The sequence below is a fragment of the Pogona vitticeps genome, chromosome 1, assembly GCF_051106095.1.
Source record: "Pogona vitticeps strain Pit_001003342236 chromosome 1, PviZW2.1, whole genome shotgun sequence".
NCBI classification, from domain to species: Eukaryota; Metazoa; Chordata; class Lepidosauria; order Squamata; family Agamidae; genus Pogona; species Pogona vitticeps.
In genome coordinates, this window is record NC_135783.1 from 157,415,383 (window position 1) to 157,440,965 (window position 25,583).

Here is a 25,583-nt window from a genome sequence, read left to right on the forward strand (position 1 = left end):
CGAAAGGAAGAGAAGCATGAAGTTTACTGACTCCAAAAACAAGAGTTTTAAACTGAAAGCAAGCCATAGGGCTGGTCGCAGACTAAACTAGTAGTACTCAGTTCCCACTGCAATCAGTGTAGCTGCTTCGAAAGTTAAGGACTGAGCAGGAATGAACTTTTGCTCTGCAACAGATGCAAGGAAGTGTTCAGCACGACACCCTTTGATTTGCTAGTTAAACTAAATGGTTCATACTTATGGGGAAAAAACACAAAAAGAATTATGAATATAGAAGATTAAAGATTTCAGCAAATCTTCATGAGATGGTTTACTATGTGCCCAACTCTCATTATGTTTGCTGTAATATCCTTCTGAAGTTGCAAAAGGAAATTCACAGGAATTTCCAGTATTACAGATGTTTATTTTAAGGGAACAAATCGCTCAACCTATAGCCTTACCCAGAGTGGTGCTATGTATTAGATTTGCACCCCATTAAACCCTTTTCTATAGTGGTGGTAAATCTGGGGCTCATTAACATTTAGAGATGTAGTTTGCTTATATCCAGATGACTCCATCTTATTCTTTGAGATGAATGTTCCTTTACAGAAAAAAAGTGATAATTGATTACAGAGCTGTGCTATTTGCAAATTCATTTTATTGGCCTTTCATTAGCTCAATACTGGCTCTTACAGAGCATTTTTAATTAGTGCAGAACAATAAAAGGATCAGAACAACTTTATGGTGGATGCTATTAATAAGAGAAAAGGTAATTTTTAAGTAACCCCTGGGTGAACCAGAAAGGAGGGGGTTGGAAGAAGCTCTGTGTCATTTTATGTTTGAAGTGGTTTTCAATACATTCTCCACATCTGTAGGATTGTTCAAATGTAACAAACTCTCTAAATCATATGCTATATAAGTGAAATTGTGAAATTTGTTTAGAGACAAACACCTTTCCTTAAAATAAAGTTAAACACCATTATAAGAGTTTTTTTTTTCAAAGCATCATGGTCCCTGTTGCATGCTTTAATAGTAGCTTCTCATATCCTACACATAGGTGGAGCAGAAATCTAGATACCAGACAACCCAAGATCTTCAGAATCATGCTATAGCCAACCCAAATGTTGACAGTCAACCTTTCAGTGCTAGTAACCACGAAAGTTCTTGGAGGTACATTTTTTGTTTGAGCCCCACCAACCATCACTCACTCCCAATTTTCTGTTTATTAAAAAGAAAACTAGAGGCAGCCAAAGGAGAACTGGAAATCTCAGCAATGTTTGAACATTACTGAAGTCCGTATCTCTTCTGAAAGAAACAGAATAAAGAGAAAGCCAGAAAGAAAAACTCATAGAAGACAATGTGGTAGGACACATCTCCTTCCTTCCTTTCCTCCCTCATAGGAGAGGCGTTTCTAGGCTGTGTTGTCTTGGTTGTGGAATGTCCTCCCTTCAAAGGCCCTCTGGCACCAATGTAAACAGCCAAGTCAAAACACAGCTGTTAACTGAGCATTGGTTTACCCAAGACAGCATGGCTTGGTTTTAGCTATGTTGGATTGTAGGTTTTATTTTGGTTGTTTTGTTCATTCTATCATATTCTCAGATTATTGGATTCATGAACATCTGAGCCAACTCTGTGGTAGAAGATGTGATTCAAACTTTCTTTCCTCAGTGGCCTTTTGAGAGAACCTTAAAATGACCGAGACTTTCCAGTAACACAGTGGTAGTGATGGGGTACAGTATGTCATGCAAAGATCTTCCATGATAGCATTTAAATGTTTTTAATAAATAAACAAATCAATTTTCCTCCTGCTGCCAGGCAAAGACCTTTCTGTTCAAACAAGCTTTTGATATACGTAGATTTGCTGCTGGAAAAAAGGGTGGGTGCTCTACTTTTATCTTGATTTGCTTAAAATTTGTTCTCAAATAAATTGCATATCTGAATACAAATTAAGAAAAAAAAACAATGTGTGTTTTTCTGTGTATCTGTTCCTCATTTATATTGTGAGTTGTCCTGAGTCTCAGTTTTGATATAAATCAAATTAATTCTAATCAATCAACAAATATGAGTGATTGTGTGCAAAATTGAAGAACCTTTCTTTTTAAAAGGGAGTGGAGCTTCTTCTTTTACTTTTCTGAATGGGATACTGGATGTCTAGGGAACTAGCATAAGGTCAGACATCCTAGAGGTTTTGAGTGACCCCCTCCCTAGATGCAGTGGAATGGCATTCTGCTAATGATGTAAAAACTTTTTTTTTCTTCAGTCATTTTTTTAATGTATTAGAGAAGGAAGGGAAGACCGAGACTGCAGTTTAAAGAATTGAACAAACTCAGCTAGAGTACAGAACATTCAGGTCTGTCACTATAAATATCTTTGCATAAAATAGTGTGATGGAACAATTTCTACTTTAAATGCTTCTAAGTTCTTTCTGGCATAGTTTTCAAACTTAAAATATCCTTTTCTTACTCAGGTGTTTTACTTCAGAGATGATCCAAACCTTCACAAATCCAACCTCTACTACACTAGAAATTTCAGGTAACTAGTTCAGCTGTTTTCTGAAACTGTTGCCCTTGTTTATAATGATGGTATGTGGTTCATGTATTCCACTGTTAACTTCAGGCCACTTCATGAGGCCTTTAATTTATTTAGACCAATAGGGAATCATTGACTAGTGGGATGTTTCTGTGTATTTCTGAGTAAGTCTGACAGTACAGATAGATTATGTGGTTTACCTTGGCCTTTCCTGGGGGCTATCTCCAAGGTCAGAATAGTCCCCTACCTCTCACCAGCAGGCAGAGATATTGTCAGCTGTTGTCTGACCATTGACCTGTTGGTGAGGAAGGGTTTTTTTGTTAGGATAATAGCAAAATTGCATGCACTAACACAGGGTATCAACTGGAAGAGACTCTATAGCCTAATATGATTATCCTTTGCTACTAACCTGATTGATGAAGTTATTTTTCTGCCTTTAGCATTTAAGACAAATTCCAGCACCCTCTTCCTGTTTGTTTGCTTGCTTCTATTATTGTGTTGATAATCCTTCTTCCTCTTCCTCTGACCAGGGAACAAGCATGGAGGCTCTCTCCACATGGTACAGATTCCATCCCCCCCCCTTTTCTTTCTCCTGTCTGTAACTGCAAATGGTAACTGTAAGTATAAAGATAACTTTTTTTTCTAATTTAAATGCTCCATGTGTGATTTTGTCATGCAAAGCGCTATTTTATGGGGGGGAAAAGAACCAAGGGGAACTCAATGAGATGGAGGTGATCTCTCCACATTTTCTGTATTGTTGGGGGGGGGCGTTACCTCATGCCCTGCTAACTAATGGGAATAACCAAAATTCCCCAATACTTTTTGCTGGGTAGGTGCTGTATTTTCTTTAACAATGTGCCCTTCACTTGTGTTTTTAACTGTGCCTTTAATTAAATTATGTTTTAATCTTTGGTCTTGTTTATATTCAACATTTCATTTTTATTCAATCTTAATATAAATCAGACCTATGAGCAGGTGACCTGTGAGTCTCTGAAATCCTACTGGTTCAGAGTGCATGATAGAAAACAGAGTAGGGGGTGTAACCGTGCCTTCAGTTCAAGGTACAAACTGGAATCCAGAGGTGCCCCTGGAATGTAACCCATGTATAGTTAGAGGAAATGTTTCCTGTCTACACAGGCTGGCTCTTCTCAGATGCACAGTGGGGAACTGAACTCCCAATCTCTGGCTCCACAGCCAGGTATTCAACTCATCAAGCTATCCTCATGCCTTAAATAACTCACATACCTTGAAGACCCTATTAGAGCTGGCATAATTCAAATGAAACCTGGTAGTACATAACAGCAAATAGTAATTTACCTATATCATCATACACAGATATGTATGTGCATGGAATCACACACACACACATGCACAGAGTGAATCACTCCCCCCCCCCTTAGCCACCCTGTAGCTTCTGCTATAAAATGTTATGATAAGGCTATGGAATCCAATATTTCTGGACTTCTGCCATCCTTGGGAGATATTCAGTTTTTTGTTATGTGAATAGAATAATTTGTTATGATTCTTGCTGTTACTGTCTGCTTTTTAGGGTTTAATGAAGAAAAACTATCATTTTACAACTATATTAAAATGAGAGTATCAAAGAGACATTGAACTCAGTATCAAACTTTATCTGACACTGAGATTCACACTATGTGTAATGGTGGTAGCAACTCCATTTAGTCCTGGTTTTCTCTGCCCCAACCATGTGTTGGGGCAGCAAAAGATGTGTGGGGCAAGTCAGTAACAGATGATGATCCCATTTTTGGACTGGCTGTGGATTCAGTCCAGACCTCAGACTGCCCTTTACAAGAGTTATCCAGCTCCTGAAGCTTTTTTGTGGGGTTAGGGTTCAGCACCTCGGTTAGCTCCTGAAAAGGGCAGACAAAAACCTGGACTGGATTCACTGCCTCCCAGAAAGTGTAGTCACCTGCTGAGAATGGGTAGAGGGAGGCAAAAATCTCCCTGTCCTCTCACCTGAAGTTCCTCTCATGCCTTCCTCTTCTTCCCAACCTGGGTTACAATGCCAGACTTGATCCTGCCTGCAGGAAAGAATTGAGAGCCTAAGTATCAGGTAGTATTACCAGGATTCCAGCCCTGTCACCCTGAAAACCGCTTTTACTTTGAAAATAGGAGCCATTCTACTTTTTTTTTTCTGCGGCTGGAGCAGGCCAAGCTTTAAACGAAAAGGGCTGCTACTCTTATATATGGCTTATGTCTGATTAAAATGTAAAATAGAAAATGTCCAGACAGACCCTTTTATCCATCTCACTTACTGGAATAAGTTCCAGTAGATTGTAGTGTACCACACAGAACATGTTCCGCATCTGGAAATAATGCTACTATGGGAGTGATAAAGTTTTTATCAATTTTGGGGGACTAGATAAAAGCTGGAATGCAACAGAACAGGCTAGAAAAGGCATTTCTTAATAAAAACTGATGCCAAAAGTGGTGGGATGTGATGGTAGAACATCAGAACAATGTTTTTAATGTCAACACCATAGAATGTTACTCATTCATTAACCCTTTAATGCCCGAGAACCACCTGGAAGATAAGAGAACAAAATGCCACAAATGGCAACTTCTCAGTAGCGTAAAGCAACCAGACTCACACCACACATGTGAATAGATCGGGCCAATGCAGCAAATCACAAACCATCCCCAGGAAGAGCATTTCAAATCTCATTATGACAGAAAAATCAATATTTCACAAAACAGCCCAACAAAATCCACCTGTTCTATTGGACTGATGCAACAAGCCACAAAACTTCCCAAGGAAAAACATTCCAGTGCCCATTCCACACAGAAAAATATGGCACAAAGTATCCTGGAACAGCAACATCTGATTATTACAGCCCAATGAAATCCACTCATCCCATTGGACTAGATGAGATTGATGCAATAACTATCAAAATGTTCCCAGAAACCACATTCCAGTATCCATTACAGCAGAAAAACAATATTTTCAGATAAAACCAGGAACGGCAACTTCTCGATAGGATAAAGCAAAGAAATTTATGACTGACAAGTGACTTGTCGTCGTCGTTTAGTCATTTAGTCGTGTTCGACTCTTCGTGACCCCATAGACCAGAGCACGCCAGGCCCTCCTATCTTCCACTGCCTCCCGGAGTTGTGTCAAATTCATGTTGGTTGCTTCGCAGACACTGTCCAGCCATCTCATCCTCAGTCGTCCCCTCCTCCTCTTGCCGTCACACTTTCCTAACATCAAGGTTTTTTCCAAGGAGTCCTGGAAGTGACTAGAGGGGACTAATGGAGAACATGCCAGAAAACACATTCTAGAACCTGTGCTAGTCTGAAAAATCACATTATAGAAAAGAAACTTTAAACATTAACTTATGAATAGGAAAAGTCAACCTCATTCACTAGGTGACCTTGTGCTACTCTAGTCATGATACTTTTTTGAGACAAATGCATCACTCTGCTTACATCTCTTGGGCCAAGAAACATGGAGTGGATATGGCATACTAAGTGAACAGATTATTAAGATGGGAGTTCAATACAAATTTAAAAAAGTCGTCTGTGTGTGTGTTTGTGTGTGTTTGTGTGTGTGTGTGTTTGTGCACATTAAAACTTAGAGAGGGAATTACTCCTGGGGTAAATAGAACATTATCATCATCATCAGCAGCAGCAGCATCATCATCATCATCATCAATCAATCAATCAATCAATCAAAATTATAAAAACATTGACTGGTGTTATATAACAGAAGCAAGTTTAATTTTAAAAAACCCTAAGTATCTATTAAAAATCAGCACAGTATATATGCTGTTCCTAATATTGCCATTTTTATAGCTCTGGTGGTGTTATTTTTGAGATCTGCAACTGTTTACAATACTGTGTGAAATTTCTTGATATTGTTCCCAAAGCTCTGATGACTATGGGGACCACTGAAGTCTGTTTCATCCACGTGGGATGTTTCAGTTGCCCGATCTCTATATTTTGTTAGTTTCTCCAATTCTTTATCTCCAGCTCTGGCATCCCCTGGAGTTGCAATGTCAATGATCAGGCATTGCTTTCCTCTATTACTACTTATGTCTGGGTTGTTACGTTCACAGTGTCTATCAGTTCGGTTCTGGAAATACCACAAGATCTTGACTTTGACATTTTCTGACACCTTCTCTACCTGATGTTCCCATGGGTTTTTGGAGGCTGGCAAGTCATTCTTTTTTTCATAATGAACAGTGCACTAATTATGACATTCTATCACGTTTAATTTTTTAAACTGTTTTCGCAATCTTTGGACATTCACAAATAAGGTATGACACAGTTTCATCTTTTTCTAGGCAGAGTTGGCATTTGCTTTTAGCATCATTCTTTGATTCTTATCACATTGGTTTGGACTGCAGCAAAAATCAAGCCTTTGATTTTTTTTCTTAATGATCCCCAGTTTCAACCATGCTCATGTTAAATTATTGTCATACTTTCCATCAATATTTCTCAGATATTATCCATGTAGTGATTTATTTTTCCAATGGTTTAATTTATTTTCAAATTGTTGTTTCTTATATTGAGCCTTTGTTTCTATTGTTTTCAAAATATTATCCATTTTCACCACCTTAAGTAATTTTTCTCTACTTGTACTTATATAAACATTTAGGTTTCTTTTTTCCTCCTCTTAATTCTTCCTCAATTTTGACAATTGTTTTCCTTTCTAGGTCATACAGTTTGCATAGTCTGGCTTTTACTTTTTCATTTTTAAGTTTTGAATCTTTCAAGTTGTGAAGGAGAGCTAAAAGAAAGTGAGCTGTCCTTGGCAGTAGAGACCCTAACAGAGGAAAAAAGGGGGTTGTAGCAAGGGGAAAGAAATCATATTAGAAAAGACAGAAAAGATTAAGAGAAAAGTTGAGGTTTGCCTGGTAGAGGAGGGAGAGAAAGGAAAAGGGGAGGAGCAAAGGATGTCAGTTTGGGAAGAAAGCATCAATACCCAGGGAGAACGATGGTTTGGCAGTAGGTTTGAAGGTGAGAGAATGAGAAGGAAGGAGGGGCATGGTGGTCCAGAAACTGATTACGAAAAGGCACTTGGGCTATTGAAAGATTTTCCAAACTTAAAGGTTGGCGGGTTGCTGCCTGATCCAGAGCCGAAGCGAGAGGGGGAGACTGTGTTAGAGACACAAGAGTGGACAGTTATCTTCTTTCCACCAGACAGGTCCTGATTCCACTTACAACAAACCCGCCAAAGGAGGAGACTGTTGCGGAACCATCTGTGCGGTGAGGAGTGCCCCTCTTCGGAACCCCACTGACTGAGAGGGTTTTGGCCCAGCACCCCAATGAGTTGCCCAGACTTTCACCACGATTTAACTTCCTCAAGTTATGGCCCATTGCCAGAGTTTTCTTGTTTTGACCCGATAGAAATAATGGTTGAAAAGCCTGAGACTAATAAAACCAAAATCATGAATCTAGTTGACAAGTCTCTGTCTTTATTTCCCGCCAAAAGTGAGGAACTGCCAAAAGATTCAAATGAACCCGATCACACAAGTGTTTTAAGTTGCTAATGTTTGCATGTAATTTGTTTATTTTTCTTTCCAGCTGAATTTTCCATTTTGGAGCGCCAGGAGTTTTCTGGTTTTTTTGCAGCTTGTAACCAAGTTCCATGGTTATTATGGTAGCTCTTCTATATACATGAGCTGGTTTATTTCCTTTAACATTTTGGCTGGGATTGTTCTTATTACTATATTTGTATCTGTCTGTTGATATTTTACTGGTTTACTTCACAATTGGTACAAAATGGGGAGTGGTAAGTATCTCCACCTGTCACGTGGGAGACCGAGGTTCAATTCCCCAGCAAGGAGCCACCCCTCCATAGTCACAGGCCTTGTTGAGGTGGAGGGGCTAGAGTGTTTCAGTGAGATTGAAAATTACACTGATGGCAGTGTTGCTACCTGAAAGGTCTCTCAAGCCAGATAGGTCTCAGCTAAGAAGCCAGACCAACTGTGTCCACCAAACAACAATTATGATGAGAGGAAATAAACAGAAATCCATATGTGATCAACTGTCATCTGGGTCAAAAGACATTAGATGCTATAACCCCTGGACATCTGGTGACAAATGGGTGACAGTGCTCAGCAGACCCTGCTGAGGAACCAGAACAGGCTGCTGAAAAGCTACTGAGACAACGTAAGTGCGAAACCTGGACTGGATGATGGAAATTTGGAAGAGGAAACACCCAGATAGTGACATAACTGAACAGTGAGTAACGGGCCTGAGAAGGTTTATCATTCGGAGTAAAGTATTTTCAGAACTAGAAAAGGTGGCAAAAGAAAAATCAACACAGAACAATGACCATAGTATGGAAGACAAATGGAGGGTAGAGGTAGATGGAATAGTGGAAAAAATGTATTAATAGAGGAACAACTTATGGAACAACCCAGAAATTATAACATGACAGACATCACTGAGTAAAAAATTAGTAACCCACATTAGCCAAAACATAGAAAGACAAAGGCTCCCCATTTTCTGCCAATTATACTTAAAAATACAAAACAGAAACATATAATTACCAAAAACATAAGTATCAATTGCTGTTGTTGCTGTTGTTGTTGTTGTTGAAAAGGGTTACCTGGAAGCTATGAGGTTATCCAGCTTTCTGAGATATGTCCATGGCAGACCCAATATATGAAGAAGAGAATCATAAGGGGATCTCTTCTAATTTCAAATATTAAAGCACTTGAGCAAGTCTTGGGTGTTAGAAAGGAATTTGTTGAGCTACTTGTAACTATGCTCAAGCCTCAGGTTGTTTGTTTGTTTGTTATACTTATATATCACACTGATTAGTGCTGGGTACTACTCTGAGTGGTTTCCATCCAAAGTAATATAAACATAAAATTAATCACACATAACTGATTTAAAAAAAAACTGCACATAAAGACAAATACAACAACAATAATCTAATAATTAAAAAACGATGGCAGGCAGGAATAATCAAATTATCATTCTATAAAATAAGAGACGTTGCTCTCAAAGCCTTCAGGAAACAGCCTTGTTTTGAGCATCCTTTTAAAGATTGTGAGGGAGGAGGCCAGGCATAGCTCCACCAGGAGAGAATTCCAAAGGGGTGGGCCAACTGCCAAGAAGGCCCTGTTTCTAGTAGATTATTTCCTGGCCTCCCTCGGTGTGGTAACCTGGAGAAGCATGGTCTGAGAGGATTGGGTGGTGTGGGTGGATGTTTTTACAGAAAGACACACCGACAAGTATCAAGGTCTCAAACCATGGAGGGCTTCAACATCTTGAATCTAGCCCAGTACAATACAGGTGCAGGCAAGCCAGGACCAGTGAAATGTGATCAAACCTATTCACATGCAACACCAGCCTGGCTGCCACATTCTGCATCCATTAAGGTTTTTCTGGGGCAGCTTCATGGGAAGCCCCGCATAGAGAGTGTTGCAGTAGTCAGTTCTGGAGATCATCAGTGCATGCATCAACATCTAGTCAGGGGTGCAACTGGGTAATCAGTCTCAGCTAGTTAAAGGCTGACCTAGTCATGGACACAATCTAGTTAAGGTTAGTATTACTGCAGTTCAGGAAAGTAAGTCATCACATTATTCATCATGAACACATTAAAAGCAAAGCAAAATGTGCTGCTAATATACCACCCTTCTATGAGCAGTTTACAATTTAATTATGCAAGCTACACATTGCCCCCTCCCAGCGAGCTGGGTACTCAGTTTACCAACCTCAGAAAGATGGAAGGCTGGGTCAACCTTGAGCCAGCCACTAGAGACTATAACTCAGGTGTTGAGCACCTGACTACAGTACTACGGTTTAACCACTGTGCAACATTACCATTAGTAATACCTTCTAACAATACAGACTAATGTTCTCTAGTTCACCTAAGAAAATTTCTCAAAGCTTCTCCTCATCTCTATCATTAAAACCTACAAATGTAACAACAACATACTAAATTGCTGTAAAGGTATTAGTAAATTGCATGAATTAAAATTAACTAAAGAATTAAATACAATTGAATAGCAAATAACTTACTGCAATGTCACATCTAAAATCTGTTGCTGGAGATGAAGAAAAAAACCCACCTACTAGCAATTTTAAGTAGCACATCACAGACTTTACCCAGAAAAGTCATCAGCCATGACAATGGGCAGCTTTTGAACTGCAATGGTGGAAGAACATCCCCGAAGCTAATCTGCGTCATCCTGGAAACATCAAACTTGGGAAGAAGGTCTTGGCAAAACACCTGAATTTATTTTGCATAATCTTGTGTGCCAGAAGCTTTTAGAGTATACTATGTCCTGCTAGGTTTATGGAGAAGTAATTTGCACTGAGTTCAGTGAGTGTGATTTATTACTTTTAGTGGGAATGACAGAGGGAAGGAGAGGGAGTCATGGGAGTGTTACTAATGGAAAAGGATAGCCCCACATAGAATTCCATGAATGGGGAGGGGGTGCGTAGTGGATGAACAGTAAAAGTTGCATCTGGGGGCCTTTTAGCCTTCAGTTGGGAAGCATGTGGCTCGTGAAAGGCATTAGTAAATTAATTACTCCAATTTATAGGAAACTGGATTTCAGCACAACTGCCATAATATTCAGAAACAACACTTTCCTTGCATTCATATGGGTGTGCTAGACCAGAGGTGGACAATGTGTCCTTCTCCAGAGGCTGTTGGTCTGCAGCTTCCATTAGTTTTAGCCAGAATAGCCAATGGTGAAGGAGACAGGAGTTGCCATCCAGCAGTGTCTGGAGGACCTCATGTTCCCCACCTTTGCTCTACACATGCAGACCCGAGTGATTAATTAGAGGCAAGGCACCGCCTTATAAATAAGGCATAGGGGTTTAATGTGGCAAGACAGGCAAAGGGAAATCCCCTTCAGAAGCAGATTGAAAAGAAAGACGGACTTCAATGTGATGATTTTAAAAACAATGTTATAATTGGAAACAGCTCAAAAAAAACCTATCTCCAGACTCAATGCACTTCAGACCTAATTTCCTTCAAGGATAAAAAGTATTTCATATTCTTTCTTGCTATTGTTTTAAATAAGGTCTTTTTTCAACAGAATTTCGAGAATTTAAATTCTGCAAGGACAGTCATGTTCATGTTCATCTGTTGCAGCAAAACACCAAAGAACTTCGTTAGGCCTTAAAGGGTTCATTCGCAGTACAGTGTTGTCACCAGTCATTCTCCAGTTGTTATAGGCCATACTGGTATTTTTTTTTTATGTGTGTGGCAGATATCATCTTGGTATTGCTGTCCACTGTGAGCGCTCCCCAGTTCTCCCTCCATGATGACACACAAAGTTGCTGCAGAACTGAAACCTTGTATTAAACAATGCTCAATTTAGATGGCCAACAGGCCCGAACAAACCAACAGGAGACAGGGCACCAGGGAGTTCCCTTCAGTCCGGGTCTCATCTGGCCCTTAACTCTATCTACGGAGGGGCTCCTGCACCAAGTCCAGCATCCCTTGCAGGTGGGCCAGGCAGAGGTCCCATAGCAGGGGTGCTGGATACATGGAGACACTTTCGTTGATCTCCTTCCCCAGCCAGGCCATAGGGTCCAGCGGTAGCCTCTCCAGTCCTGAATGTGCAGTAGTTATCTGCACTGTCATGGATAAACTCGAGATAGACCTGGCTGGCACCTTTTGTGGCATGGAGATGGGGTGCAGAGGTGCCACCTTGGGTGGCTTGTTCCTTGCTGACCAGGTGGCAGGTGGAGGTGGCTGTGCCTGGGGCTGGCCGTCCTGGTTCTTCCACTGCTGATAACAGGCACAGCATTGGTTCTTTATTAGGTAAGCCTTGTAATATCGAGTCTGGTCATGCCAGACACAGGCAGCCTCCTTCAGGGTTAGGGTCAGTTCCACCCAGTTACCGGTGTTTGTGTCTTGCATCTGCACTTTCTCTCATCCCTCTCTGGGATCTCGCAGTTGGACCTCCTGCACATCAAGCACTTCCCAGTCAACCACATCCACCCACAGGTCCTCCTCTAACGGGGCCAGATCCATCTAAGCATGAGTTTTGCTATGGCTGGACATGCTCAGTTGAGGGCATATCCTGCATAGTCGTCATTCCCCCACCCAATCAATGGATAAACTATGTATAGCAAAGCATGACAGCCACCAGGCCAAGGTGGGGAGCCCACCAGCCAGGCCGGGGAGACCCTTGCTGGTCCCTCTTGCTGGTCCCACACCCACACATAGGAAACATATTTGTTACTGAGCATACTGGGATATGTTGGGTTGTCCTGTTACCACATCAGGAATCGCTCCCAACATAGACTGATGGTTTGCTTACTTTCTCTGCCCTCTCCTTGCCTGCTTTGGTCTCTTTTCCTTTCCCCCGTTATTTTACTGTTCTCAAACCTTCACATTTTCACCACAGTGCTTTGTAATTTTAGTTTTAGTTTTCATGTTTGCAACATGTTGGGAAAGCATTGGACAGGAAAAGCCGATATTTCCTTACCCTTTCTGTATCTACTCCATTCTCTCCTCCTTCCCCTACTTGTTTTACCGGCTCAGTATAGACAGGGCCTGAAACTACCATGCCATGGATTGTTCTGTGGATGAGAGCAGCCCACATTCACCTCTCTAGGGGTCTATAAGGGTCCCATTTAATGAATAAACTGATTTATTCCTCCACAGAAACCTTCTGTAACAGCATACTTTCATGCAGGATCATCTCAGCAGTATACACCTCACTAAAAGAGAGCTTCCAAAAGGTTTGTTCAAATCAACAATGCAGAGATGCCCTTCAGCAGGGAGGATTACAGCTACATGCATTCATATAAATCTTTTCACTCTTCTTTTTCCATACTTTCAGATGCAAAATCCAGCAGCCTGAGATAGAATGTAGATTTATAGCTTGAGATTTATGTACACTGGCCCGGATAAAATGAGAACTTCTCTAACTTTTCAGGGGAGCAGGCACTGGGATAAAGAATACAGGAGTAGGATCTGACAGTGGAAGGCATCCCTTCCAACAGATGTCCATGAGAATAAATGGGATTTTTCAACTTGTCAGAGGGCTCTCAAGAACAAGCCCTTTGTTATATATATTTTTTCCATGATTTCAATTTTCTGCACTTTCTCCTTTTGACTGGGCATGAAAGCGGGAACACCACAAGAAAAGTGATTCTCACCATATTTCTGAAGCCTCATTTCAGTCAAGAAGTAGAGGTTAAAAAAAAGTAGAAGATACTCTTCCCAAAACAGTTCTGGCACAATATTCATAATACTAAAATGATACTGGTTGGGATTAGTGAGTTTAGGCATTCCCTGAGCATGTTTTATGGTCAACCAGCCAAACGTTCCTGCTAATAAGTTTTACTTAAGTTACCTATGTCAATTTCAGAGAAATTTGAGAGTTATAAACCAATTAATTTCATTCCCTTTAAAAATATGAAAAATTATCTAAGAATATAGATAGATATAGTTATATAGAGACATTTTCCACTCATTTAGGGGGTTGTAAATTGATACATGTTCATTAACATAGCATTATCTGCTTATGCTGTATAGGTGAAAGGCCTCCAAATAGCTCATATCAAACACATAAAGTACCGTACCCACACCAAGTGGGACATTGCCAGCCTAGGCCACTTAAAGCTCCTCATTTCTATGAACTGCTCATCCAAGGATTCCAGCTAAATTTGGGGGCCTCCTTCTTGGCAGAGTTTGGTCATGCTGGCTGGGGGATGCTGGTAGTTGTGGTCTGCTTTTCAACGGACATAAAGGAGGACTTCTGAGTTTCTAGTGTACTCATATTTCCCTGGAACCCGCTTGACGATTTTCTTTTGGGGGAGGGGAATGGTATTGCCACAGATGGCAAGGATTAAAGCAGTTTCCCATGCCTGCTACTGCAGTTTATCATTTACCATAGACGCCCTTTACATTAATTCAGTCATTTACTTACACATTGATGATAGTCAAATGAAGATTTTTCGCAATGGGATGATTCCAAGAAGTGGCAAGTGGGTTGTGGGTGCTCCTCTGAAATATTCCCTGCTGTTCCATTGCTCCTTCCCACCACTTTCTGTCACACATTATAAAGCAGTAGATAGCACTGTTTAAATTCCTTCTCCTCTAAAAATGTCTTTCACCCTTGTTGCCCTTTTTACCACCTCTAACCGAAATATATTTGACAGAAATGGTGCTGTTCCCATATGTCTTTTTGCACTGTGTTGTACTTTCTTGTAAGTTATTTCCTACATTCTTACGAAAAGTATTTCTTTACAATTTTGCACTTCTAAGCATTTTGATATTTTACACAAACATCTAGAGACCTTTCTTCTGAGCACATACAGTTGCCAAAAGGCAGACCATAAGCCAAGATACTCTTCAGAAGACTTAAAATTTAAAATTAGCTAATTGCCTCACACACACACACATGTAGAAAACTCCCAAATCACACCCATCATCTCAACAAATATCTGTAAACAAATTAATTTTACTAAATTCCAAAATGTGTATTAATACATTCCGATTCATTCTATGTTTTCTGTGTTAAGCAATTTAATGTATGGAATGGAAGTGATACTGACAAAACAATTTTGTGTGGCAGATTGTTTTAAAAGTATTTCAGTTTCAATAAAAGTGGTGAAGGAAATGTTTAAAAATATTTTAAAATATTAAACTACATATGACTACATATTAATATCATATGCGATTTATTCAGTCAAGTTTTTCAACCCTGAAAAATAGCATTATTCAGAGAAATAATCTTCTAAATCCAACTAGTGGGGGAAACAGGCTTGCTCTGGGATGTGCATATGAGCACTTATGCATGTTTTGTGTATAGAAGGGAAATACTTCTGTCCAATGACTTAAACCTTTAATTTAACTATCTACTAGTACCTGCCAGCACTTAAAACAAGAGATTTACAGTTCTTTCATGTAACTGGGGGGGGGGAGCTGGGGGAGGGAATTGCTCTTAAAATAATTATTCTCTCTGCTACGGTTTCTGCAGAGACCTGTCAAGTAACTGAAGTTTTCACTTCTTTTTCAACTCAGGAAGGGAAAGGCCCTCCGTGTAATGGTTTCTATCACTGGTACATCTGCACTATGTTACACCTCACCTGAATAAAAGTGAAAAAGGAAAGCTCTCAAACAGCAGGTCCCATTTACACCACATATCAGGAGAACTGAAGAGGTGACTATGAGAGCAATGTGAGGAAATGTCAGCAAGAACTGAGGAGGGAAGTCATTGTGAAGTTTGATATGTCTGTGCGAGAGCAAAATGTCAGTCAATTCTGCTTTCTTTGTTCAGAGAAAGCTAGTTACACTACAAGAAGCTAACTAAGATTACCTTTATTTAATATATTAGGGATGGGAGAGAATATTCTAGACTGAGACTTTATTTTCTGTTAATTTATTAGGGTCTGCCAAAGCCACCCAAAGTTTTGGGTGGATGTTGGATAACAGGGGAAGTTCCATGACTTGAGAGGTAGGTACCAACAATTCATTTAATCTTTTTTTTTTTTTTTTTTTTTTTAAGATTAGCACCTAGATTGTTTGCGGCAATATTAACTGGTAGGATAATTTCAGCATTATTTCACCTGATTCTTTGGAACTTTGGGTACTTTACAGTATGAGATTTATGATCTTTTGTTCCTTTGTTTTTAAGTGGGGAAGAATAAGGAATGAAAAACCACCAGTTGCAGTTGGAGACACTAGAATAGCATGCCAGAATGTAAGTGAAATGACTTTGTTTATTTTTCACAGTCTCCATGGTAATAAAATGCATTTTTTTAACCAATTTGTATGTAAAAGGTGAGAGGGAAGAGGCGATCATTCGAAAGCCATCTTTTAGAGACCAGTATTTGGTAACAAGTTTTCCCCTAGGAAAGAACCTTGTTGGCATTTTAATTCTGTTCCTAAGAAAATGCCCGTTGTTCCACAGATACTTATTTGTTCTGTCTTTTCTTTCTTTCCCCTCCACATTGCTTATCTGAACATATATGCCTGCCCTTTGCTCAGATTTATGGGTTAGGGCAGATCTGTGTGTATTTACAGTCTCCTGACCTGAAGACCTGGAGCTGAACAAGCGAAGGAGGAAACCAGGGCCCGTTCCATAAACAGAGCCAGATATGAGGGGGAGGAAGGAGGCACTGCTAGCACTTAACATTTTTAACTTTTTGACCAAGTGAAAGAATTGGTGATTAGATTAGAGACTAAGAAAAATGAGAAGTATGGTTAAAAACGTTTTGGGGGAAGAAATGACATCTGTTTGGGATCTGGGCTGCATTCAGATTTTGTTAGCAAAAAAACAAATGGCAAAATAGTCCTAATAAGTTTATTTGAAGGGTTTTGGGTTTTTTAAAAAAAAAAAAAAGCCAAGGTGTGAGCAACATTTCTAGAATTTCACTCACTCTTTTCATTAAAGTAAATTGAATCTCTTTAATAAAATGTTAAAGAAGGCAATGATGCAAACTCTTCTTAGTTCATTACAAGTATTTTTTTTTTAATGTGACTTCCAGGTGTTTTGCTGTTCAAGCCATAGCTCCAATAAGATGCAGTGAGACATGGGAATAGTTTTTCACTGTAGAACAGTGACAGCTGAAAAAGTGAAAACAACAGGTATTCGTCAAGGAAATATAAATTTTTGAAAGTAGTTCCATAATGTACAATGTATGTGTTATATTACCATGATGATGAACATTTCAGATAAAGTATGAAATCAAATGCCTTTGTTTCGTTACAGGTTGCCTTTCACTACAAACAATAAGAATAAACACAGTGCAATATATATTTCTTTTATAGCATTAGCATTAAAAATAGAAATATCAGGAGGGGGACAACTGTTGCTAATTGTTATCCATTAATGCAAACATATCATAATTCTGTTTTGAATGGACACTCACCCTCTTTTTTCAACCTGACCCCTCACTTTGCTGTTTGAAACCACCTGATCTGCTTTTCCATTATTTTGCTCCTTCATTTTGCATATAATTTTAAATGATACTTTAGAAACTTTACAGTGAATGGAAGGATCTTACGGGGCGGGGGGAGTGGATTAGGAGACTTTTGGATCTGAAGCACACTTTGATAGAAAAAAGAAAGACTGGTTTGTTTTTGATCGATTTAGAAACAGTATGCGCATTCGCGCAGATCTGAGAAGTGACACCTTAACAGATGATAACACGAGATATTTAAATAAGTAATATATTGTGAAGAAAGAATCTTCTTAAGGATTTATTTAGAGGTGTTCTTTAAAAAAAAAAAACCACTGCATTTCTTACTTAAAGCAGAGCCGGCTGGAAATTCATTCTAGGGAGACTCTGCCTCTGAGAATTTTGGAGGTGATCACTCAGCTTCCAACCTATCTTGCTTTATTGTTTGTGCTGAGCTGCATTTGCCAATCAAATAATCTCTCCCCACACACACACACACACACAATGTGATGCAGCCCGTAGCAACAGTACATTTGGCTGCAGCCATTCCTATCTCAATATGCCAGGGGAGAAAAAAGGCACCACAAAGAACATTGAGATGAATTACTCTATTTTATGAGCCATAAAAGTTTTATTCATCTTGACACTGAAACAGGTTTAGGCAGTGAGTTGACACGCCTTAAATAAATAAGTGGAATTAATTCCCCAGTTCTTGAAACAATAGAAGCACGCCTGTACTACTGAGAGCCGTCCCAATTGTTTCCTGTTGCTGCATGATATTGATATTATTTTGGCTTGTGTGTGTGTGTGTGTGTGTTTCTGTGCAGCAGCTTCCTCAGGGGCCTGCTTGATCCACTTCAGATTCTTACCCTGTTTTATTAGAGGTTGAAAAAGGTTCAAGACCTGGTTGTACCACTGCTCCCACCGACAGCTAAGGAACCAGTTTGGCGTCTGGTTTGTCTGTTGTTTTACTGCTGACCTTCAAATCAACTTTCACCCCTGACCCTTAGAGGCATCTATCATGACAAGAGGCTGTTTAACACAAATGGTGCCCATTTATAGGGGAAGAGAGTCAGAAGATTTCCTTTTTTATGAAGAATTTGGTGTTTTGTTTTGTTTTCTTCACCCCTCTTTTCTCAGTCACCACAGGTGAAATCCCTCCATGGCAGCTGGCTTATGAAATAATGTGAGGGGAGGCCTTAATGAGATGAAAGCACCCTCAGCTGGAGATAAATATATGCAAATGAGATGCACAAACAAAGGCGCCTGGACAGAGAAATATCTGCAATTCCAGCAAAATGCTGCCTGCAGCTAGAAGATGAACAGCTTTGATAAAATGGTAACAGAAAGCACCTTTTTATCCTCCAGCTTGTTTTACATTGCAATAGACCATTGTCATTGTAAGCCATCGGAGCATGCAGAGGTTTCTGCACTATTGGGGGGGGGAAGGGGGAGGGACTGCTTAAACACTTGTTTCTAAGACATTCATGAAATATAATCTTGTGTGTGTGTGTGTGTCTGTAGAAAGGGGTTATTTTGTATCTTCCTTTGAAGATCATTAAAATTATTATTTTTTCCTGTTTGTGATCTTAGGGCATTGTACTTAATATACCATTCTTGTTCTGTGTGTATTTCTCCTGTGGATAAATACTGCTGCTTAACGAAGAGTGTGGCTTTCTTTAAGATGTTATGGAAAGTAAACTCACTAGCTGTCAACTGGTGAGAATCAGCATTTGGGGACGAAGGGGGGGTGGGTGAGCAGACACTTGAACATTCCTGGAGCAGCACCCAAACAGCCAGCATTAATGAAGGCAATCAAGTCTCTAAAGCTAATTCAAAGACAGACATGGAACATGCTGATTTTAATACGCTTTTAGAAGCCAGTCACTAACTTTTCCAAGCCGTTCATTTTAATTTAATTGTGTGGGGTTTGTCTATTGAGAAACAAATCCACTTAAAATATGTTTCCAACCCCTGTGTCTAAATGCTGTAGATCAAAGATATTTTAAATAAAATAGCCCATTTTATTATTTTATTTATTTTATTTAACTTATATGCCGCCCATTAAGAAAGTGTCTTCTAGATTTTTTTTCAAGGACATCTTACCTTTGGCAATTAATATACAAAGTTTATTCAAAAGAAGTTGCGTATTTTTGCTTAGGGATCCTCATCACTTTAAGCTTTTAATATTAAGATTGGGGGGGGGGGGGAAGTCACATAGATATATGTTCTTACACTTGTGTTTGTCTTGTGACTTAATGCTTGTTGATTTCGTTAAGTCAGTCAACCAGAGGCTATGCTTCAGGATTTGTAGGTACACAGCTCATTTTTTGTTAAAGAAAGAAAGAAAGAAAGAAAGAAAGAAAGAAAGAAAGAAAGAAAGAAAGAAAGAAAGAAATCCCTTTAAAGTATTCCCATGAAGTATGGGTGTGTCTGATATGGGTCAGTTTCTTTATGTTTAATTTTTCTTTATATGGAGCAGAAAATATCTTGCTGAGTTATAGATGAAAATGTCTATTCTTATACATTTAATATTTCAGTCATATACATATGTGTTTTTGTTAATTATAATTGCATTACCTATGGTGCCTCAAGAGTTAAATAAAACGTGGTTCTGTTCAAAAGGACTTCTGCTCCCAGTCAGGTTTGGGGAGAGGCTGTATTTATTACTTTCCGCTGCTGTTGTTTAGAAAGGGCAAACAGCATCTTAGGCATAGAACAATGAAATTACAACTGAGGTTTAGGTTAGCAAAAGCCATCTTCTGCAGGCTTTTATGATTCATTATTTCCCATTAAATACAGTATTAGAAGTGTACACCAGATAGCTCATGGTTGCTGCTCTCAGAGCACATTATCTATATTACACAGGCCTGGGGAGTAGAATTAGAAAACTTTTGGGGAATGAGCAATATGTGTTTGCTGATAGAAGTACCATATGGCTCATCTTCATCAATTGCTTTCACTGCGACTCGGATGCTGGAGAAATTAAAGTTTTATTTGATGTGGCACAGCTTAATGAACTGTCTTCTGTTAGGAAAATTGAATATGTTTCCTGTTATTTGAGTGCAGAGCCCTCATGGTTTGGGATTGATGAGGGATGCATTATGTATTGTTTATTTAGCATTTTCAAAACAGAAGCAAAATATTGAATATTGCAAAACTGTTTTGCATCAGAGTTATCTTTCCACATTTTCATTCTCATATCTTTACTCACCCACACCAAAGTCACCCACACCTGTTTTTCTTTACTTTGCCTTTCTGCTAATTATTGAAATAGTAAGACATTGTATATTTCTTACATGATTTTTTGATAGGCAATGTATATTGCTTATCTTACATAATCCCACCACTGAATTTTTTAAAGCATATAGTAGAACCATCATCAACAAGGAAATGTTTCTTATGAGCCTGATTGCTTAACTTTTGATGCCACCATCCCCCTCTCCCTGGGGAAGTTTTAAATGCTTCAGCAGTTTGTGTGGAGATCTGCTTTCTGTGAACATAACATGCCAAAAATGGGACAAAGTAAACATTTAGGTGGTTGTCCACACAATTCTGAAAATGTCTGAGCATTTCCTTAAGCAAACATCTGTGGATTACACAGCAATATTGTACATCCACACCAAACTGTTAATTGTAACAGGCATAATTATAAGGAAAGAAAGGAGAAAATGTGGACTATTATCTAATGGTCTACATCCATTCAGGTTAATTAAGTTTCAGCAACTGAGAACTTAGACCCAGATGAATTTATCATAAAAATGTAAATGTAAGATGGTTAAAATGATGGGAACCAATCAAATACAAAAGATAACGTTTGACATTTGTAGCAAAGTTGTATATTACAGTAGTTAACTTGCTAATTAGTGGTTCAACACAGACATGTTTTAATTTGGGTGGGGAGAGAGGGGGAGGCACTTGAATAATTCTGGAAATTTCCCAGGGCTTTTGCAAGTCAGCTTTGATCAAAGAGAAATCCTCTCCTAAAGCTTTTCTGCATTTATGTCTCAGCTATATACAAATATATACATAGATAGATTTCCTTTTTTAAAGTTAAGATGAGCCAGTTTTTTTCCACGTGCTATACAGAGATGTATGTTGTTGTTTTTAACCTAAAAACCGATTTGTCACATCCTTTGATTTTTTAAAAAACAAAAATAAAATCTGGCAGTGTCTTCTGTTAAACAATTTCCTTTGGGAATCTAAATACTGATCATTAGATGCAGACTTTTTCTTATTGTTTGTAGCACAGAAGCCAAAACTTGCAGCTTTTGCTTAGGAAATCTTTGCCATTCACCTCAGAGGGATGTTTGTATTAGCAGCGGCTTTGTCTTTGTATCCAATAATTATTGTTGCACAGTATTGTAGATAAACCTGTTGTGCAGAAGAAAGGGTGAAAATAACATTTTCTATTTTTTTTAAATTCTACTTTTGTTTTCTTTTAACAGTGTATTTCCACAGGACTGAAAAGGAAGTAGATCACATTTAAACAGAGTAGCAAACATGCAAACCTGTTACTGCTGAAGCTACAAAAAAAAGTTTGTTTTAAAGGAATAATGTTTCTTACTGGAGAAAGTGGCTCATTTTATGAAACACTGTTTCATGGCACCCACCTCTTTTGCAGAGCACCATTATAGTACATTGTTATCAGCATGGCATAATTTGACTGTTGACAAAGTATCTGTGGCAGTGAGAATGAAAGCAGTTAGAAGTGTGTCGGATTGTAATCAAGAAGGTGCTTAGCTGTGCAACACTGCATCTTGAGCAGATTTGAATCAACATTGCCTTGAGGGGACACACAGATACAAAAAAAAGTCCATTAATTTTCAGTGAGAAAATTAGAGTGGCACTTGATGAAGTGAAATTTGACATGCGTTAATTGCTCCACAGCTCTTCTAATTAGAGATTTTCAAATTCTTTTACTCCTGTCAAACTGATGCCACATTGTCTTAGTGGACAAAGAGTAAAATTGCAGATTGGTCAGAACAACAAGGAATAACAAGGCAGTTTGTGCTTTAGGGTAGAATCTTGTATGCTCCTACCCAGGAATAAGTCCCACTCAGCTCCAGGGGACTTACTTCTAAGTAGAAAGGCAAAGAATTGCATTAGCTTTTGTTTTTGCTGTTGTTTTAATGTAGGGATTTTCATTTTTGGCAAGGGGGACAATCTACTTACCAAAAAGGAAAGGGAAAATAAAAATAAAGGAGGGAGGGAAGTAATCATTATTTTGCCTCTGCATGAGAAAGATAAAATTTAAGTCACTTGCTACACCTGAACCCAAAAAGAGAAATATCACATGCTCCATTTTGAAATAAAGATTTTTAGCCCAGTACACAAACTAATAAACTTCAATTGCTTGTATTTAAGCTTTTGTTGTCCCACTGAACTTAGTGGGTCTAAAACAGATACAAATCCAAATACTCTCTTCAATTGGGGTTGTAGATCAAGCTGCCAATAGCTTATCTTCAGGAACATGGCTTTTTTCAGTTAGATTTTGCTTGTAATGAAACAAGGATGAAAGCCTACAGATTTCTTAAATATGCATGAAGGACCAGTTAACAAAATGGCATTCATATTTTCTCAAGATCTGAAATGCAAGTGTCTTAAACCACTATTGTGCTAAATAATAATAAATACATTGCAAACACCATGTGGAAAAGAATGATTTTTATGCTTCTGCTCTTCTCTAGCCCTTGAACCCTTTTTTAATTCATTAACATATTGAATTTTTTTTCAATTTTCCATTTTCGTGTAATAACAATATTAATGCCAGGGCCAAGGCTTGATTGGAGCTAAATTACTTGTTACCTGCTGGCATTTATTTATATGGCACTGAATTATAACGCTTTACTATTGTCATGCCTTGGGCGAATTGTTTATGACACCAGTAATAGGAGTAATTGTTATTGTTGAAATTACCTGTCAGCTACCCATAGCAGTGGCCCTTGTCCCACTGACAAATAGTGACAGGGGAGAGGAATCCTCCACACATCCTCCTGATGACTTCTCCTCTGATAATAAGGAGTGCAGGGCCTCTGATAATTTGCCTGTCACTGTTGAGTGTGGCTGAGAGAGAGTTGGCCAAATTGTTGTCATTCACTTTGACAAAGACAGCAAAATGCTCTGGAGCAGGAGGGAGGTGTCGCAAAATAAATGAAATTGCTTACACATCCTTTGTTTGGATTCTACCCTCTCTATTAAGCACACGCACATGCCACACATATACCCCATTTCATTGGCTTTGTATGAGAGGAATAAAATTGCTCTACACGGCTTCCTAAGTCCTTTGTAAGCCCAAGAAAGAGACGACAGTAACCTGCTGTCTGCTCAGAAGGCAAATCGGCATGTGCGCCCGTTGGTTAGGTATACCAGACTCAGTAACAGTGAGTGGAATGGGTGGGTCTTCAAAACCAGCTGACTATTGTTGTCACTGTTCTTGCATATTGTCACACACGTGCTTTATCTTTCCCTTTGCCTGATGTTTTGTTCTGTTTTTCAACCTTGGCCCAAACCTCCGAAACAGATTATAGCTTTTAGTGCTGAAATTTCAATAAAGCTCAGTCCCTGTCTCTTTAAATTATGATGTGCACCTCGGGAAAATGGGGCTGGTGCTATCGTTGTGCAGAAATTAATATAACCTCCAGAGAAAAGGCTTCGGCATTTTAATAACCAAAGGCTGTTTTCACTCACAGGGAATTGGTAACCACCAGGGCACAAGAAGCAGCACATCAGATTTGTGGTGTCATGAAGACTTTGAATTTTCTTACATTCTCTCCCAGAGTGCTGACGACTGACCAAGGGGAGGGGGGAGGGGGAATGATGTGGACTAGGAGAGAATAGTCATGTCTGTCACAGTTTTTTAGCCAATGGCATTGTACTATTTCTGAAAGATGCTTTCTGATTTTTCCTCAACACCATTCTCAGATCATAGCTGCCAAAGCTGATAATATAATTAGGATGTTCCAAGCAAGGTATCCTTATAAATGCCCTCTGAGTTCAATTGGAGTGAAATGGCCAATTACTGCTTTTACTCCATTTGGTAATAGCAATAATTACCTGCATCTTAAACTCTAGCACCCAACCTAAGATTGGTTCACTCAGCAACTTCAGTTTCTCCTGAAGCACTCCACAGTCCTGACACTCTTCATTTTCTGATGAGAAAAGCCTCATCATAAGTCACTGTTGCATAATTTTATTGGCTTTAACAATGTGGGTTTTGTGGACATAAATATCTACAGATGAGAGCAGACTGTATATATAGCTGAGTCATGGATGTGTTTACATGGATGACACTTCCTTCTGTACAGAAATTAGGTTTCAGCCCTGAGGAAACATGTGGGGGTGTGGTATGGAAACCACTTCTCCCCGTTCAAGGAGGACTAGAACAGAAAAAGCCAAATGCTCGATCCACAGCCAGTTACACTTCCCTCCTTGCATTTCAAACCTGTCAGTAGTGAAGTAGTACCCTGCCTACTCCAGAATAATCCCATTTAAATTAAGAGGGACACTTGCATAGGTAATGATGTTCTGTATGTCAATTAACTGTCTATAAGGTTTTCACAAGAGTCCCAAACAATGCTAACAAGACTAAACCTATCTCAGTCTAAGTATTAACTGTTTGTGAATCAGGCTGTCTACTAATCACATGGGGGGGGGGCAGTTTTAGTAAAATGACCAGGTTTTCTCAATTATTATTAAGGGAGACACAGTGATTTAAAAGCAGGCAGCTACATTTTGCTTTTTAAATAAGCAAAACAGAGAGCTACCATGATACTAAATCTTTATTTTAGAAAATGAAACATTGTTCATTAGTAATTAATCAGATTGTTTTTAAAGATACAGTTCCTGCCTTTGCAGTTCAGTTTTGAGATTCCTGCATTATTGCAAGAAAGCAGTTATTTGGTACAGATGTTATAACCTTAGTACATTAGAATGCTGTAATTCTGCATTAGATTCAGTGGATGATAATGTTTTACCAATATTGCATGATTCTTGATTATCTGAGAGCAATTTCATAATGCAGTCTGTTCTAAGAGGAAAAAAAAATACAGTGGGGACTTATTTTTTTAAAAAAACTGACATATTCATTTTTCAAGAGTTTCATTCATTTGTATAATTTTATGTCTTCTGTTATATTAGGTTTCCTAAGTATCTTTGATATGATTGTTTTTGTTTCTAAACTACTAATAAGTCTGAAATGGATGACATTATTCAAGTCAACTTTG

The 25,583-nt window shown here is 38.9% G+C and overlaps 4 long non-coding RNA genes across 6 annotated transcripts in view; 3 read left to right on the forward strand and 1 right to left on the reverse strand.

The window, feature by feature from the left end:
• Window positions 1–2,221: 2,221 nt before the first annotated feature.
• On the reverse strand, window positions 2,222–15,153 carry LOC144583492 (uncharacterized). The gene is made up of 2 exons (XR_013537283.1): window positions 4,483–15,153; window positions 2,222–3,107 (listed from the first exon to the last, which is right to left on the reverse strand). It is a non-coding gene; the product is annotated as an uncharacterized LOC144583492 (long non-coding RNA).
• Window positions 2,272–7,925, forward strand: LOC140708420 (uncharacterized). Of its 2 annotated transcripts, XR_013537282.1 has the most exons (4): window positions 2,272–2,326; window positions 2,444–2,508; window positions 3,036–3,122; window positions 7,669–7,925. It is a non-coding gene; the product is annotated as an uncharacterized LOC140708420 (long non-coding RNA). The 2 variants fall into 2 exon arrangements; XR_013537281.1 differs by lacking the exon at window positions 2,272–2,326 and having other exon boundaries at window positions 2,375–2,508.
• Window positions 15,154–15,328: 175 nt separating the features above from the next.
• Window positions 15,329–25,583, forward strand: part of LOC140708243 (uncharacterized) — a 35,271-nt gene continuing 25,016 nt past the window's right edge. The window contains exons 1-5 of one of the 2 annotated variants that reach the window (XR_012088411.2): window positions 15,329–15,706; window positions 15,844–15,911; window positions 16,092–16,157; window positions 16,945–17,044; window positions 18,499–18,697. This is a non-coding gene — a long non-coding RNA (uncharacterized LOC140708243). The remainder of the gene's footprint in view (window positions 15,707–15,843; window positions 15,912–16,091; window positions 16,158–16,944; window positions 17,045–18,498; window positions 18,698–25,583) is intronic. The other variant, XR_012088410.2, reaches the window with a different exon arrangement.
• LOC144583493 (uncharacterized) lies at window positions 18,708–24,102 on the forward strand. Its single transcript, XR_013537287.1, has 2 exons — window positions 18,708–19,800; window positions 21,807–24,102. It is a non-coding gene; the product is annotated as an uncharacterized LOC144583493 (long non-coding RNA).